The sequence below is a fragment of the Triplophysa rosa genome, linkage group LG4 (genome assembly GCF_024868665.1).
Source record: "Triplophysa rosa linkage group LG4, Trosa_1v2, whole genome shotgun sequence".
Classification (NCBI taxonomy): domain Eukaryota; kingdom Metazoa; phylum Chordata; class Actinopteri; order Cypriniformes; family Nemacheilidae; genus Triplophysa; species Triplophysa rosa.
The window spans coordinates 1,766,110-1,785,165 of NC_079893.1; the positions used below are offsets into that span (position 1 = coordinate 1,766,110).

General features: G+C 39.3%; 1 long non-coding RNA gene across 1 annotated transcript; it reads left to right on the top strand.

The window, feature by feature from the left end:
* Positions 1-1,456: 1,456 nt before the first annotated feature.
* LOC130553685 (uncharacterized) lies at positions 1,457-11,236 on the top strand. The gene is made up of 4 exons (XR_008962882.1): positions 1,457-1,541; positions 2,121-2,258; positions 9,785-9,898; positions 10,647-11,236. It is a non-coding gene; the product is annotated as an uncharacterized LOC130553685 (long non-coding RNA).
* Positions 11,237-19,056: the final 7,820 nt, after the last annotated feature.

Here is a 19,056-nt window from a genome sequence, read left to right on the forward strand (position 1 = left end):
GAACACTCTCTTAATCTCTCGACTGAAGTGGCGAACATCTGAGCGAGAGCTTTTCCGGTGTGCGTGGAGAGGATGTAAACGGTCTTAGCATCGAGAGAAACTTGCATCTCAAATGTTATGGAGTGCTTTACTAGAATACCCAGATTCTTGTGTGGGCTTCCATCAAAGTCAGGTTACACCAACTAGTTGAGTAGTTCTGCTCCTGAAGATGTGTTGTGTTGTGTTGTGTTGTGTTGTGTTGTGTTGTGTTGTGTTGTGTTGTGTTGTGTTGTGTTGTGTTGTGTTGTGGTGTGGTGTGGTGTGGTGTGGTGTGTTGTGTTGTCATTAGATTTGTATTATAACTTTAAAGGGACAGGTCACCCAAAATGAAAATTCTGTCATCATTTACTCACCTTGTTCCAAATCTGTATAAATGTCTTTGTTCTGATGAACACAGAGAAAGATATTTGGAAGAATGCTTATAACCAAACAGATCTTGCCCCCATTGACTCCCATAGTAGGAAAAAATACAATGGTCATCAAAAGTGCCCCAGAACTGTTTGCTGTCCCACATTCTTCAAAATGTCTTCTTTTGTGTTCAACAGAACAAAAAAAATGATAAAGTATATTTCATTCTATGGGTGTCGAGATTTGTTTGGTTATACGCATTCTTCCAAATATCTTTCTTTGTGTTCATCAGAACAAAGACATTTATACAGATTTGGAACAACTCTAAGGCGAATAAATGATGACAGAATTTTCATTTTTGGGTGAAGTATCCCTTTAACTTCTGCTCTGTTTGTTGATGTTGGTTAACACTGACATTGGTTTTGGATTTTGTTAGACTGACAAATCATTGTTACTGTTGTTAAACTGAGGCATTAGAAGAACAAGAAATAAGCAGAATTACAAGAGATTATCCTGTTGAACCCAAACCATATGTTACTGGCCGAGCTAAACGGAGTGCGTGATTAAATTAACTCAGGATCTGTTTAACTTTAAGAGGATGTGTTAGATGTGTTAGAGAAGAGCTCGGCATCTTTAAGAGGCTAAATTTGAAACATTATAGCCTGCTTCTGCATTCACGACTAAACAGCACTTTATATGTTTAAATATCTCATTTTATTTCATATATTCACAAACTTTTCAGTAGTCGGTAGTAGTAGAACATCATATCTAAATAAAGAATACATTTTTATTTATTTATATATTTGATGCTTTCAGCCTGATCTCAAGGCTGAATTTGTACGATGTCACTTCCTAAAATACTTACATATTGCCACGAGACTGTATTGGTAACGGTACCCGGTAGAATGATTTATATAATATAAAAATGACTGTAACTATTCCATTTTTATATGAAATATGTATTTATTTTTGGTGTAGGGTTTAGACTTTAAAATAGCAGAATTAGATTTTGGAACGAGATTTTTTTTATCGTGTCAAATGCACTGCATGATCTTTTGCAACCTAACAGATGGCTCCAGTGAACACCATCCTTCTCTCTCATACATCAGAAGATATTTGGATGGAGATTCCGGAACCCACTCATCTGACAGAAAGTGAGAAAAACACCCAAATCTGAGAAAGAGAGAGGCAGAGAGAGTATGCCACAATCACTAGCATGTGTGAACCATTTTTAAAACTTTTTAAAGTTAAATTTGTTTTTTTGGCCCTGTGACCCAAACTCAAACTTACGACTCTAAAATAAATATATATACACAATAAAGAATAAAGAATAATATATTAAAGTAATGCAATTTCCATCATAACAAACATTTATACTTCATATAAACAGTGTGAAGATCAGACAATATAACATTTACATCATAGCTTTATTAGATGTCATTAGACCTTCTCGAGAATTTATTTGATCATTTGATTGAATAAATAGCCCGTTCTTACCTTCATTGTGTCAGCATTAACGATTTAATATGAAATTGAAAAAAAAAACACAAATGAGGAATTAAGGATCTAAAAATATCGTGCATACATAAAAGAATACGCTTTTGTGTGTGGAAGAATGGGAAAAACGCTTGTATTTTAAGAGAGCAGATGTCTTGAGGACAGTTTTATCTTAAAACTCAAAAAGTTTGTTTTTACGGGTCAGATCCATTGCGTGATCTTGTGCATCGAAACAGATGGCTCCTGCGAACACCAGCCTCCGCACGTACTTCAGACGATATTTGGACGGAGGATCCGGAAGCCACTCATCCGACAGGAAACCACCCAGAATCCCCCAGAGAGAGAGAGAGCGAGAGTCCCACAACCACAAATGTGTGAGTACGGAGCATATGCATACGGGGAGATTCTTCCTCATTGGGAAACTCTCAGCCTACACCTGGAAAGGATACGTGATGGTGGAGATTGCCAGAGGTGTGTGATGACATCTGCTTTGTCTTATCTCCACCTGTTCACTTCTTAACACAAAAGCCTTCTTTACTACTGTCCCTACACAAAATATAACACATGAAACTCTCTTGCCATTATTTTAGAATTTAGTTTTATTACACATTTTCACATTTGCTTTATCATTATTTATGATCTTATGATTGTAATCTATGATTCCAGTTTCACTTTTTTGAATGTTCATGTTAACCCAGCATTTTCAGAATCTTTTGTGCACGAAAGAAAGAAATAGTCAGACTGGTTTGGAAAGAAGTAAGGGCAAGAGACATTTTTTTTTTGAGGGGGGATTGAACTATTTTTCTAACACGTTTAAGCTGGTATGTATCAGTGCACTCATGCTGTGCTTTTGGGTCTTTCGGGGTCCCTTTTAAATTCTGCCTCAAAAAATCTCCAACTTGGTACACTTCTCACGTGCCCCTCAACCCCCCGGCATCATGTATCATTTCATTCCTACACTTTGAGAAGCGTCTTTTATTGTTGCAGAATTATAGTAGTCGCATTGAGAAAGCATAATGTTTCCGTACATTCCTCTTTCACAGAAAACTTCTCGTTTGTTACGTCAGTAAGAAAACTCCTCTCCCACGGCCATATTTCCAGGCCGTATTTTCTCGAACGGAGAGCGCCAGGGTCTACGCATCCATCACGCGGTGGCTATTTTCAGGGCGGTTGCGCTCCTCCATCATACTCGCATCGTAATGGAAGTCAGAAGACATCAGTGGCTATAATAGCGCGCTCCGGTTAGCCCCTCCACCATCTTCCAGTCGCTCCTGCAGATGCACGCCAGCACTAAAGGGACGACAGCCGTGCGCTTACATCTTTTACGACAATGTCGCGGCTGCATTTGACATCTGCGTTATGAGTCACACTGGGTCGCAGCGAGAATCCGAAGGCATCCTTGCCGCGGCCCTGAGATTTCTTGTGAGTTATTATCAGCAGAACACTTGAGGGGTGGCATTAAAGCGTGATGTCTTTTTGAAGGAGAGGGTGAGATGCACGGGAAGCCATCGCAGAAAAAAAGAGCTCCTGCCCAAAAACAGAGATAATAAATCTGTTGAGTACCAAAGCTAACGCGCGGAGGCTGTCGTAGGATGGAAACAAATGGCCCTTGTGAGTCTCAGCCCAGAAACTCATAGCGAAACATAATTAGCCTAGCTATTTTCGAGATGGTGTTTTCGTACGAGTACGATGTAAATCATATAAAAATGTGTTCTAAGCAAGAATAAAGTGGCACCTGTAATGCTAACGTGAAAGCAAATCGTACTAAAACCTACAAACCTGGACATAGAAACTGTCCTAAATTTCATTTTACGATCAATTCTCAAAGTGCATACGTGGTATTCATAGAGCGGCGTACGCCTCTGATGTGAAGTCTATAAATAGCAAATGATCGTAAAATTGCGGCAACTAACAGTTTTAACTTTTAAATGATGTCTAATTAATGTCATTGATATATGAAAGAGCACCTGTCAACGTCCAAATCCTTTACGAGCGGCAATGACTTATATTTCCAAAAACCTGCAGCACTCGGACAAGTGCGTACGTCTGCTCAGACCCTGACGTGGCACTAAGCACTTTCCCACGTCAAAGACGTTTTTATAAATATGAATGTTTCCGTGGATTTTTGCGTACGCACGCTTCACGATCAAATCTGTGGGTACGCACATTTAACAAATGACGCCCCTGATCTTTTTAATTCGTGTGAACTAGCCAACTCATGAAATTGTTATTTTAGAAAGACATCGTATTTTGTTGAACCCTATCCACAAGTTCCCGGAACTGTAAAAATGAATGTGGGTACAACTTCCGGCGAATCAGCAGAAGTTGTATCTTCGCACCTCGAATAACTTATTCTGATGACATAAAATGAGACTGTGCATGATTCATATCAAACTGTTGGTAATCTATTAAAAAAAAATTCGAAACTGATGAGCAACCTGATGTTCGCGGCTGCACTTACAACCTTATTTCACTTTGTAAAAAAGAACGCTTCACACACAGATCTAAAGTTAAGACGGACTGCTCCTGTGAGGGACTATAGTTTTTAAAAGATGAACTTCAAAATGTGGACCGCTTATCTCAAGCAAATAGACAACGAACATTAAACATCATGTGCTCATAGTTTAAAAAGAGTTTTAAAAGGGAGTTCAAATAGGTTCATGTTATCATCAACACACTGTATGGTCTTCAATAAAAACGAGACAGTTAACTGGATTTACAAGGATTCTTAGTGTAATTTCTCGACATGTTGTCAAAAATATGTTGGAATATATGACATCATGACTGGATTTCTCATCAGATATTCTTATTGTCTTATAAACAAAATGTAGAGAGAATGTTTTAAAATGTAAAAAGGGCAGCTTTAGCACGTGATCTTTAGTATAATGTTCATCAGATTGATGGCCAGCAGCTGATACAGCAGCTTTATCAAGTGTGCACGTACAAGGCATGGCAGTTCGCTTTTAAATACAAAAAATAATGACTTACCACATCTTTAAATAGCACACAATCAACATCATGTAAAGTTATTGATAACCCTCCATAGTTTTCAAATTGCTAATTTTCAAACTTTGTCCTAAATCACAACTAATAATATCTCCCAATTCTTCATAAACATTAACTCAGTAACATTGAATGAAAGTCAGTGAGTGCAGCTGTGACGCGTCAGAGGAGATCTGGTCCTCCCGGCTGAGTCTGGTTTCTCCCGAGGTTTTTTTCTCCATTTATTTCTCGTTGGAGTTTAGGTTCCTCGCCACAGGGCCGTGTTGGCTTGCTCACTGGAAGACTGCTGATATTAGATATTATTTATTATTTATTATAATGATCTTGCTTGTTCTATAAACACCATGAACTGTGCTGTGTTTTACCTTTCTGTGTTTTTCTCATGTAAAGCTACTTTGGAACAATGCACATTGTGAAAAGCGCTATAGAAATAAAATTGAATTGAATATTAAAATACTCATCTCATTCCTCTATAAAGCAGTGGACAGAATGCTGATGTAGTGTGTAAGTGCTGTCGGTGTGTAAGTTCACATTCTGCTATAAACGAATGACTTGAAATACGGCAGAAATGCGTTTGGTAACATTGAAACGGAAGTTTCACGCATCTTTTGCGCAAAGCGTCATGAGGCGTAGGAAACATGTGGATAGAAATACAGTTAAACTGAATCTCTGTTGGCTTTACAGTGAACCCCTAGGAGAGATTGAGCAGTGTAAAGGTTGGTGCGGCCAGATCTGAAGGTTGATGTGATGAGCCGGTTGCTATGGCAATCAGCGGATGCTCTCTGCATAACCCGCAGCCCACACACATACATTCACCACCACCCACCTTTAGATGACAGTTCTCCGTCTCTTTGAGAGTGGACGTGTGAAGTCGTGGAGATGTGGAGAGAAACCCAAGCAATTAGACTCTTTATAACGTGTCCGATGCCTTCCACTTCTCTCTACATCACATCTTGACAGACGTGTCCCGCTTTTAGAAATGCACCGCGAGCGTTAGGCCGAATAAATCTCGTGTTTGTTATCTTCCTTAGTGGCCCTCCGTCGACAGAAACGAATTAACAAATGTGAAACGTGTTGGTCGCTAAGATGAGAAATAATCGAGACAAACTCTCATCGCCGTGTATCAGGGGTGGTTTCATTAGTTTGTGCTCTTTCTGTTTATTCTTCCGTTAAAGCGCATGAGGAATCTTGCACCGTTGACATTTTCCATCTCCTCTCAGACACGGTCATGATTATGAGCGGAAACATTGTGTAATCAGCAATAAATACCGTGTAACCGTAATTGAACATTTCCCGTGTGTTATGGGGTCACCGTGAACAAAGTTTCATTCTGTCAAGTTAACAAGTGCATCACATGAGTCTGTAATGTGAAACTAAACCATATATATTTCAACCTTACTATTATTTTATTTCTCAGATGTTGCTCTTTTATAGCTCGGGAGATTTCATGGAGTTTCGTTTTTATTAATTTGGTGTCAGATGTTTCTCCTATACTTGCTTGTAGATTGTCGAGGTGAAATCATCTGGATTTGAGTAAATGTGATGAGAAATGTTTGAGTTGATATTGAGATCTTCAGTAATATTGACTTTTGATTGCAGACGAGAGAAATCTGAGCTCAGTTTGACACGTTGTTGGCATCTCTTCTCAAACTCTCATGAAATAGCTGAGACACACATGAGACTTCACTTCAGAAGTCTCATTGATGAAATAACTGAGATTAAAGAGATATTTTTTTTTGATGGGAACTCTGCGGTATTTGTTTTGTACTTTTGGAAGGAATATTCATACACGTTTGCTGTTTTTTGTTGTGTTTGTGGTGTATTTTTGTGATGTATTCTATTGGATGCTTCACCCATACCCCCCCCCCCCATGACACAAGAGTCATTAAAAACAAAACAAGCAATAGTTAGTATGTTGGATAGATATATTTTTCCGTCTAATGAGGCAGTGCAGAATACTGCAGGCTAGAGCAGACGTTATTCAGAAAGTCAGATGCATGGCAGTGTTTTTCAAAATCCTAAGCGACCTGCCCCTCATCCTTAAGCATTGGCATGATTTTGCATTTTCCCATCGCACATTTTGAAAGTTTTCAGGTTGGCATACGCAGGTAGTCCCAGACTCCCTTTTTGCAATTCTCCAGCTCTCCCATTTACATGCATCTTCTGTTCCCAAGCCGTCTCCTCCTCGTACAATCTCCATCCTGGGGTCGAGCTCTGCTCCCTCACGGGTGGATTATGGCTCTGAATGGTAAAAGATCCCTTCCCAAACCCTTGATCCTCTAGGTGACATGGGATATTAGTCTACTGACCTCAAACAAAATGCTGGCTGCCCTCAGACGCTGAGTAAACAGGTAATACCCCCAACAAACCCAGACGATTTGGAGAATGCTTGATGCAAATGCTCCGTTCCCTTTCCCCCGCCGACGGGGCCTCCATTACACAGTGCACAGATGAGAACAGGCAAGCAGAATAAGCAATGAGGTTTTAATAATTTATGGTGGCCACATGTCTGAGCTGGGCCTGCCCAGAAGTGTTATGTCTCGGATGCGCATCGCGCTCGATGCCGGTGTCTTGGAAATGTTCCTCTCCAGAACATGAGAAAATAACTTATGCATGAAAAAGAAAAAGGTTTTAGGCATAAGTATTAACACCTGGAGCGTGTCGTGCGATTTTGACCTTTGCGACAACCAAACCGAGACGTCTAAGTCAATTTTGCATTTAATTTGTCAGCAATATATGGATAGACAAGCCTTTTTTCAAGGGATTTCATATTTCTAATGAAGAGCGCATGGCTTCTTTTTCTTTTTGGACTCGCACGGGGTCTGACTTCATTAAATAGAGATTTTCTGTGCATATTAGCAAATGTAATATTTGAGGAATTGTGATGTTTAGAGAATATTGATTATTTGACTGTCACTTTTATCCGAAGTGACTAACTGTGCATTTATTTTATACATTTCATTAATTTGGAACAAATAATTATATCATGAGACATTTACATTAGAATAACATTGTTTTCATGATAGTTCAGTACATTTTCATCTAAATTTTAATGACCATTTGTTCTAATTATTTTATTAATTGCATATTATTTTATTGTGTTTATTTATTTTGCCATCCCCAAAGAAACAATATTTACTATTGTATATAATTTGTTTTATGTTTATATTAATAGTTTAAGAGCATTTCACAATGATTTATATTTATTTATTTTTTATTATATAGTTATTTATATTATATATATTTACTGTATATTCTTATATATTATTGTTTTATACTACATTTATATTGTACATTTATTTTTTATTTGTATCTTATCTTATAGTCTTTATTTCTTTAGCCATTCTCTTTGTTCCAAATTAAATGATATAAATTCACAATACTAAAATACAGTGTTTTTCTTAATATTCAAATATTAAGAAAAAAAAATTGTGCAGATTCTACCTGCATATTTCTACCAGCATAATGCATCACATTTACAGTATTTAACTGTTAACAGTTCTTAAATTGGCTTTTAATCCAGTTTATTTCGTATTTCTTTTGTTTTGTTCTGAAACATGACCAGACATGTTTTTAAGATTTACTCTTTAATAATTTTGAAGAAAAATGGCTTTTCTGCTGCCCAACATGACTTTTGAGGTCCACGTGCCAAAATGAAGACAGGATTCCAGCATATATCTACTGAACTGTTTCAATCTTACTGTTAATACAATGAGCAAACGATGTTTTGTTGTCTAGCGTGGATGAGAACCGCTTACAGTAATTGCAGTTTAATGTTTTCTTCTTGTTTGTCGGCGCTAACTGCAACGTGCCAGCTCAAAGCAAGTATTATTAAACCCCGAAACTCAAAAAGTGGAATACTGATGTTTTGAAAGACTCACATTTTTCTGTTTTCTCCAAACATTTGTTATGGCTGAAATATCTGCCACAATATCAGCCTACAAAACTGAATCTGTTATTACCAGAAGCTCCGATGGTGCAGTTATGGGTTTCACCTTTAACTGTGAACTTGACATGTGACAAATAATGACATTTGACTTCACAGACATGACTGTAAAAGAATACTTTTACTTTTGCAGGTCTCATTTGTTTCTCTTACTGTGTAAGAGGCCGTTATTGTTTGTTTGCATTGAACGATGACGAATACTCTGGGATAATAAGTCCTTGGATCAGGCTTTTAGCTCACAGAGATGAAAATATTCAACTCGAGAGCGGCAGAGCAAAAAATCAATGTAATAAGAAGAGAGGATCTGAAGTGATGTCCAACCTTCAGAAGCGTTGAAGATCTTGAGCTCTTGAACTGTTTCCAGTGTTTTCATTGGCTGGGTTGGGTTGGGTTGGTCTTGCCGCACACACCATTGGCTGTGAGGAGTAAATTATTGAATTGTTGTTTTTCTACGGCTATGATAGGCCACTCCGTGTAACACATCACTCATGAAAATTGCATCAGTATTTCTGCTTCTTGTGCGCTCGATGGCATTCTCACCACAACCTCAAATCACTTGTTCCCTTGGGCAGCCACAGGTGTATTTACTATTATCTGAAACAAAGTGCTGTTAAACATGTTTTATTCATGTGACAGAAGTCCACAAATAGTTCAAACCATAAAATAAATCCTCACTGAATAGATGAAAACTGCAGTCCAGACCGAAAATGCCATCAAGCACAAAACTTGCATCTCCTGTTGCAGTCCCATTCTTAGAATTTGTGTAGAAAACGGAGCATGTGGTGTTGTCTCAGCTCACCCATATCACTTTACACCTGCTGTGGTGTAGCACGAATAAGTCATTTATCACATGAGGTGGTTAAATGACTCTCGAGGTGGCTTTATGTAAATGTGTAGTGAGAGCTCAGCGCAGTGTGATGTGGAACTCTGTAATCATGTGTTTCCTCACAGACGGGAAATGAGACGCCGTGTGAGATGTGCTAACCAGAGGAACGGTGTGTGACCCGTCTGATGCTGAGGGTCTGTCAACCAATTATCTCATTAACATCGCCATATGAGGAGCAGGTAAATGGGTGGTGTACGATGTAAATAAAAGTAGAGATTTATGGTGTAATATTGTGTATTAAATTAAATCAAATCACTGTGAAAAAATTCAGGGCTCAACTCATTTAGATGCAACCAGTCACTTCATTAGTTTGAGTTGGGGCCATACATTGTTTACAGTGAATATGATATGATATGATATGATATGATATGATATGATATGATATGATATGATAAAAAATGGTTCTTCTATGGCATCGCTGTGAAGAACCTTTTAATCACATTTATTTTTAAGAGTGTATATTGTAATATATTATATTTAAAATTGCATACATTATTTATTATATAATTGTTTTAGTAGGTATATTTATTTATATCTAAAAATGTATTTATAATAAAAGAGTTAAGATTTTTAGTTATATTTTTATTTTATTTATTATTATATTATTTTTATATTATATTTAAAAATAAATAAATAAGTTGTAGTTGTATACATATATTACTGTTTATTATTTGAAAAATTTAAGGAATTATTTATAGTATACATACATAAGCATACATATTTTGTAGGTTTTTTTATTGGTCACCCTTTACAAATTCGGTAATTGCTAGTTAGTATTTTACCAGTATTTAAAGTAAGAATCAAAAACATTATATTATCTAGGAAATTTTACTACAGTTTACAATAAGATAGTATAGGATTTTTATTTTATGGGTTTGTTTGTATTCTGAGGATTTTAGCTTGAGGTTCTAACTATCCTTTTTTTAGAAAGCCAGACCGCAGGAGAACAGGCACCATGAGGTCCAATGCTGTTTCTTGGAAACTTCATCTGACCCGACTAGAGCTGAACTGGAGCCCTGAGGTCACTCCTGATCAGCCAGACATGACTTTAAGCCTGATCATCTATCTGTTCTCCGCCTCTGTCTCTTAGTGACCGAGAGATGGACCTCCTTCACTGCAGGGGGTGAGAGGCTGTATTTCAGAGAGGGGATTCCTGAATCTCCAGGAGTGCAGCTCAGGTCTGACGCTACCACCTGACCCCCGCTGGGGACAACACAAATCGCATCACAGCTCTGCAAACGCTACGGCTGTCCGGCTTTGATGTCACCAGCACACTGAAGCAGAAAGAGATTTATCCTGAGGGGAATGCAGTGTGGTTGCTCTATTACGGCCGCAATGTGATGTGTCTGTAACTTTGAGTTCTTCACTGTGGTAATTGTGACTGCCTACATGAGCAAGAGGAAGAACTTTGCACAACTTTATCAGGTTGCTGTGCGGTTGCTATGATGTTTTGAGTCAGTTTCATCAAGTTGCTATGTAGTTGCTCAGGTGTTCTAAATGACTTTTATCAGGTTGCTAGGCAGTTTCTAAGGTGTTCTCATGGAGTTTTATTCAGTTGCTATGCAGTTGCTAAGGTGTTTTGGCAATGCACTTAATATAAATGGGTTTAAGCAGGTTGCCATGCAGTTGCTAAGGTGTTCTGATGGCCGCTAGGTCATTGCCATTCCTGTGTGGTTGCTAAGGGGATCTGAGTGAGTTTTGATTAGTTTCTACTATAAGTGGTTGCTAAGCCATTGCTATGCAGTTGCTAAGGTGTTTTAAATGAGTTTCAGCTTGATGCTAGTGTGTTCTGAGTGGTTACTAAGCCATTGCTATGCAGTTGCTTAGGTCATCTGAGTAAGTTTTAGCTGGTTGCTATGGTATTATGGGTGGTTGCTAGGCCATTACTACGCAGTTGCTAAGGTCATCTTATAAAATTTGAGCTGGTTGCTATGGTATTCTGGGTGGTTGCTAGGCAATTACTATGCAGTTGCTAAGGTCATCTGAGTAAGTTTTAGCTGGTTGCTATGGTATTATGGGTGGTTGCTAGGCCATTACTATGTAGTTGCTAAGGTCATCTGATAAAATTTTAGCTGGTTGCTATGGTATTCTGGGTGGTTGCTAGGCAATTATTATGCAGTTGCTAAGGTCATCTGAGTAAGTTTTAGCTGGTTGCTATGGTATTCTGGGTGGTTACTAGGGCATTAATATGCAGTTGCTAAGGTCATCTGAGTAAGTTTTAGCTGGTTGCTATGGTATTCTGGGTGGTTGCTATGCCATTGCTATGCAGTTGCTAAGGTCATCTGATTAAGTTTTAGCTGGTTGCTATGGTATTCTGGGTGGTTCCTAGGACATTAATATGCAGTTGCTAAGGTCATCTGATTCAATTTTAGCTGGTTGCTATGGTATTCTGGGTGGTTGTTAGGCCATTACTATGCAGTTGTTAAGGTCATCTGAGTAAGTTTTAGCTGGTTGCTATGGTATTCTGGGTGGTTACTAGGCCATTACTATGCAGTTGCTAAGGTGTTCTGAGTAAGTTTTAGCTGGTCACTCTGGTATTCTGGGTGGTTGCTAAGTCATTGCTATGCAGTTGCTAAGGTGTTTTGAGTGGGTTTAGCAGGTTGCTATATGCAGTCGCTGTGTTTTTCTCATTATGAAACATTATTTTTATTGGTTGGATTGTGAAATGCAGAGCACATCTGCTTCTCTCTAAGTGTTGTAATATATGTTGTAACTTTCCTCATCATTCACTTTGTAATTGAGCAATAGTTAGAAACTTCTCTGATGGCTCGTTCTATCTCTCTCTCTCTCTCTCTCTTCCTGGTTTTTACTCTGCACTCCTCCTTTGATTGATTGGCACTTGAAGACGGTACTTAGAGGCAGACTTTCCCTCATTGAACTCTGTTTGTAACCAGAACCACATGCATTTGTGCTGGAAGGGAAGTTTAAATTAATTACCTCTCCACCCACAGTCCATTTATTTGACTTGCGGAACAACTTTACGACAACTCGATGAACTCGTTCAGTGTTTCCTGCACCGTTATTTAAGTGCACCGGCGCATACTAGATCTACAGCGGCATGACTATGAGAAATTTGATTTTACCTAAGTTTGCATTATTAACTTGCCTGATTTCGAATACTATTTATAATGGGTAGTACGCGAAGTGAGACACGGGTCTAATGTTTATATGGCAATGTGTATTTAAAGATACACATTCTGAAAAAAAGATTTGTTATAATAAATGGAGCTTTAATGAAAAACAAAGAAATTGTTTACTCATCATTGTAAACTCATCACTCATGCTGTTCGATAGAGCGACCACAGTTGGTATTTTTTAGCCGACGTTCAAAAGCACAGAATGATTTAATCAGTAAATTATTATTGGTATAAACATGACCAGCAGCGCAGTCCCGTGGAGTCTTTGACATATTTGGTTGCTTTCGTAGAGTCAACACAGCGGACAGAAGTGCTCGCTGTGTAAAATAACCAGAGCACTGGTCTGTCGCAAATGAAATTGTCAGTTTGCCTGAGTCGCGCAGGGACTCGGCAAGAAATATTACACTCGGCCCGCGGGATGGTGCGGATACCCCATGACAGTTGACCAGATTTGTAATTAAGCTCTTGGCATTACTGCGCACCAGGAATGAAGATTAACGAGCTACAAGCCAAAGTTGATGAGCCAAATGAGAGACACGGGTATCATGAACCCTTTACCCGCGTCGAGGGTGCGGCCGAGGCTCACTGGCTCTAGGAAGGAGTCTCCGCTTCGGTAACTTCTAACGTGGGTTTCGAAGACGCCGCGTTGTTAAAATGTAGAACAATAGAGGTTGCGGCGTGCTCAGGACCTGAAATGCTTTCCGAGTTGTAAGACAAAAGGCACTTGGGTCCATATGTCTTGAAGGCAGGGAGTATTAGAAGTCTAAGAACATTAACCTGTCAAAGTGTATGAGGTAATTTGTTTCCATTCATTACACAGTGGAGTGCACCCCAGTGATTAATGTCACGCTATGAATGCCGCAGTCACGTACGGGAACGGACTCGGAAATCATTATGCTTACACACTAATGCAACCCTCACGCCTCCCGCGCACACGCCCCGCCTCGACGCTAACTACACCAGAAGATTGAGATTCTTAATGCAGTTCTCGGTTACATTTTACGTGGTTCCTCAGATATTCTGCACACATTTCTAACGGAGGTTAAGAAGGTGTTGAAGGAGTATAGGGCTGTAAAGGGATTGTGGGTAGCCGGGATCAGATATGGCATTGGAAGAACTTGATGAGAAACGTTTGAGTTTGAACCTTATTGAAGAGTTTGAATCTTATTGAAGAATTTTGATTGTACACATTTGTTCTCCTAAAACTCTTTCTGGATTGTCTGTCGTGTTGAAACGTGTGAGATTACCGCAGTCTCTGAGAAGCCGGAGAGTGTAGTCTCCTTTTCCTCTCCATTTCTAGTTATCTAGACAAATAAGAGCAAGGAACTTTAGACAGTTCGTCCAGCTCTTCAAATCAAACACCAATATGAAGCTCAGAGTACATTTAACAGTAGAGCGACTAAAAGAAAGCGCAAAAACTTCAATTAGCAGTTGCTCCTGCTTCAACGTGTGTGGTATTTGTCTTTCCTGAGCCCCCCATCTCCACTTCATCCGCTGTGCAAGCACGCGGTTTTGTGTGTTGACGTTGCGTGTTGACTCAGAAAGTCGAGAGCGGCGCAAGATAAAGACTAAGGCACCTGCTGCACGAGATTACCGAAATGACAGTAAGGCTTTCCGGAAGGGTGGCGCTCCGGAAGGGTGGCGCTCCTCTGATCTCAAAGAGCCATCCTGTTAGCGTCAAGGTGGCAGTTGTTCCAAAGGTGACAGCCGTGTAGAGGAATCAGAAAACGGCCCGCTGACTTGCTGCTGGAAATGGTCTAGGACACTCGCGACTGCGGCTTCACCAGATGAGCTGTAACCATAATGGGTCCAGACTGCTGGGTTTTATCCCACCTGGTGTCACAGTGTGAATGTGGGGAACTGTGCGACCGAGGACAGCGAGACCTCCCGCTTACCGTGTTTTTATGTGGTCTCTTGTAGGTGTCAGGCGCTTTACAATGTGCGTAGCGAGGGGCCCCTTGACTTTTGGATTTGTTGATGCTACAAAAGTTTCTGGGAGCTGTGCACTCATGAATGTATTTATGATTTTGGTTTGGTGTGGGGGGGTTGGTTTGACTTTCTTCTGCGGAATGTAAAAAAATGCCTCAGTGGCATTTTCACTAAATGGTCAAATGCATTTACAATGGAATTATGATGTGGTTGCATGCATTTAGAATCAGTTTTCAGCTCATTTTAGCTTGCTAGTTTTCAACAAAATCCAAATTTGGCTTGTCACTTCAATTCAGCGCTGTTCATGTCTTATAAAATATAAAAGACTTGAGCATTTGTACCTCTATTGTTTAAAGTAATGAAAGCTACTGTCATTGAACATAACCGGATGAAAACTAGGCTTGCATGTTGGATCTCCATCTTGGAAAAAAACCAGCATATGCTGTTTAGGTAGGTTTGGAAGCATGGTAGCTGGTTTGTGCAGGTTTGCGCTGGTTTAAGCTGGTCATGCACTGGTTTAAGACCAACATTAACCAGCACAAACCAGCTACCATGCTTCAAAACCTACCTAAACAGCATATGCTGGTTTTTTCAACAGGGATGTGTTTGAATATAATGTCAAGTTTCAAGACAAATAAAGTCACGTCGAAATAAGGAATTTGAGGACATGGCAACACAGTTTTAGTCGTCCAATTCAGGTTCCAGATCATGTTTTTTTAATCAACGTTACTGCAGCTGTTCTGTGATGTTCCTCTTTGGAGACGAGCACACGCTATGAATAACACAAACACTGTCTATCTTCATGTTCGCATTGGTCACAGACCGAATCAAGTGCAATTTGCATTCTTTAATTAGCTTCTGAGCCCTGTGTGATTGCGACTTGGCCGTGATGCCGGCGCTCTGAAAATAAGACACAAACAGTTCTGTAGGCAGACATATTTTCCTCCTCTGCTGTTTGATGATTGCTAGAGAAGTAAAGAGATGCGAGCAGAGGACATCAACCTGCGAGCCAAACTGGGTGTAAATGGGTGATCGTTGAATTTCGGGGAAGTTTTTACTTGAAATGTTTGAAACTTCTTCAAACTATTCTTCATCTGTATTAGAGAATTGACTCTGTGTGTTGGAAAGCTAATCTGATCATGGCCATCAGTTGACTTCACAGAAAAACCAACACAACATCTCATGACTTTGTCTCGTTCCATTCTAATGTGTGTCGTGTTGTAGATGAAGTGTGTAAAATGTTTGATATGACAGGTCTTGACAGTGATTCTCTGTTATGTAAAAAATGAACACAAATACCAAATAAATATGGTTCTTTGTAAAGTCCATGTGCTTTTAAGACTCTCTTTAACTTTAAAAGGATAAGTACAAAAAGTAGAATAATTATGACGAATCTGACATGTTTACTTTTTTGAGGTTTTTCATCAATCACCAATTTATGTGTGTGTGTGTGTGTGTGTGTGTGTGTGTGTTCATGTTTGTATATCCCGGTGGGGACCTAAACCTGAATGCACACAACACATGGGGACTCGTGTCACTGTGGGGACCAAAATTGAGGTCCTTATGGGCACAAAAGCTTATAAATTGTACAGAACAATATTTTTTTTAAATCTAAAAATGCAAAAAGTGTTCTATGATCTTTAGGTTTAGGGATAGGGTTAGGGATAGGGGATAGAATGTACAGTTTGTACAGTATAAAAACATTACGCCTATGGACTGTCCCCACGGGGATAGTCAACCAGACATGTGGGTGTGTGCGTGCGTGCGTGTGTGTGTGTGCGTGTGCGCATGCGTGTGAAGTGGTATAGGAAGAGTTTTGAGCATGATTCTGACTGAACAGACTGTCAGAAAATCTCCTCAGCTGTATTTAGATGCATGTGTGGTGTGTTGGCATTGAATGCGAACGCTCCCACGCAGCACTGGCACAGACTCATTCGCTTCTTGTCTGTTTCTCATATCTCTAATATGATATCACAATCAATTTTTCTGAATGAATGTCAGACAGATTTTTGCCTAAATATAGCAGCGTACAAATCAGTGATGATTATACACATGCACAAACTTACTATAAGGTATGGCTGTGCAAAAATATCGATACATGTAACTATCGCAATATTTTTTTTTCAATAGTGTATCGATAGCGATACCTCTACTATCAATATATATTTTTAAATCATGTCATATACATACGGCCAAAAGTAAGCGGAAGCGAGCATGGCGAAAAACATAAGAACGCTTGGAGCTCTCAGAGCTGATGTGTGGGTGTGCTTTGGTTTTCAAAATAAGTCATGGAGTAATGAGTTATATCAAATAATGCTGTTTGTAGGCTTCTCAAGTCATGACACAAGTCACTTGGCTACTGCAGTGCATTAGACAGAAAGAAAAGTAACAATGACATGTATTGAGCTTTCACGGATGTGACACCAGCACATTTACAGCACGGATGAAACAGAGGTTTTATACTGCCCATGTTCAGTGTTTTAACTGTAATGCACCACAACAGACAAGTGACTTGTGTGAGCCGCCTTATTCCCCTGTGCTACCCACTTGAGGGGCGCGATCCACAGTTTGAGAACCCAAAGCTCTGATCTAAAGGTCCATGCATCACACATCATGGCCACTCTGCAGAGGTAAGGGATGTTTTTACTCTTATCCTCACAGAAAACCCCCGCTGGTGCACAGCATGTTGTATTTCTAGCTCTACTTTTGACATTTTCTATTTAAAGTATTGCAATATATCGCAAATGTGTATCGTATCGATCGAGCAATATATTGTATCGTGACCCATCTATCGTGATATGTATCATATCAGGAGGCACTTGCCAATACACAGCCCTACTATAAGGCATAAAATCCTACAGTGTCCTTTGGTGCCAAGGATGTGGTAAATCTCACAAAATCATCTAAAAGAAATATATAGAGCAGGGGCGTCGCTAGACCCCTTTTACTGTGGCGTGTGCCAGTACATGTACTTTCAGAAATAAAATTAATATTCAATTTACTAGCTTTAGGACATTACATAAAAGTTGGCAGTACCTATGGCTGAGATAACTATGTGCTATTATATGCAGTACAGTTTAATGCAGTACAGTTGGTTCAAAAAATGAACCAGCTTTGTTTGAACTTGGCTGTGAAACCAGAATTTTTTAAAGATAATATATGCTCTTTATATTAGTTGGAGCCATAAAACAACTGGTTTCTTGAAATATTGTAATAGTAAATTCTTGAAAAGTAATTATTCATTGCTATCATTGTGTAATGAATCCAGATGTGCAAGAAAAAAATCTCTCTGCTTTCTTTATTTCCATACAGTGCATGCAAACATGTTAATAAAGTTTGTTAAGTATGTTGAAGATACTTAAACATTTTTAAATACATAAATGTTTACCTTTGCTTGTTGAATGTAGGAATATAGTGGTTTAAGCATGGGAAGTTTGTAAATTGAACTGCTTTTATGAGAAACACTTCTCTAACATACACCCTCTTCTGATTAGGAGAAAAATCAACAACTTTTCAGCATTCGCCACCAAGCCTGTGATTCATCACGGTTCGTTTTGTATGTTTTGACAGCCTTATTTCTGTTCATAAAATAGTTTGAAAACAAGCACCCCGTCATTATTTGAGCAGAAATACAACGAAAACCCATAAGGACCTTCAAACATTGACTTAAGAGTAGTGGCCTTGGAGTTACAGAGACTGAGAAGCACTGGCCGTGTTGATCCAGAAACATTTCCCGTTTGGCAAAATCCCGGTTACCTAAAGGCCCTTCTGTGTTGTACGATTATACTGGCTCACATTTATCCACTCCCCTTGAATTTAAAGCCAGTCTTTCTGAGTTGTGCACACACACAGTTTGAGGACGCTAGTGAAGACGGGCAGAGATACAAAATACGAGGATGAGAAAGCCAGAGGCCTGTAAACAAACAGTCACCGTACGCTCTGGAAAACATCACATTTTTCAAGCACCTCACATCGATTCTGGAAACGCAATGTTCGATTCCCTGCTGCAAGAATAAAAGGTGCTGGTGCTCACTCTGTTTCTGAAGATGTGTGTGTGTCAGAGAGAGAGATGCTGCAGGATTCAACACACAAGTCTGCCATCTAGTGGCGCTGTTTTCTGAGAACAGAGAATTCTGAGTTTGGATCTCTCTCTTTCTAATAACATCCAATACAAACACTATTATAAGCCATCAACTGTTTACCATTAAACCCGTACAAAATTCCTTTATGTAGTGTGTTTGAGGTTTTATTCCAGTAGGACTTAATGGTGT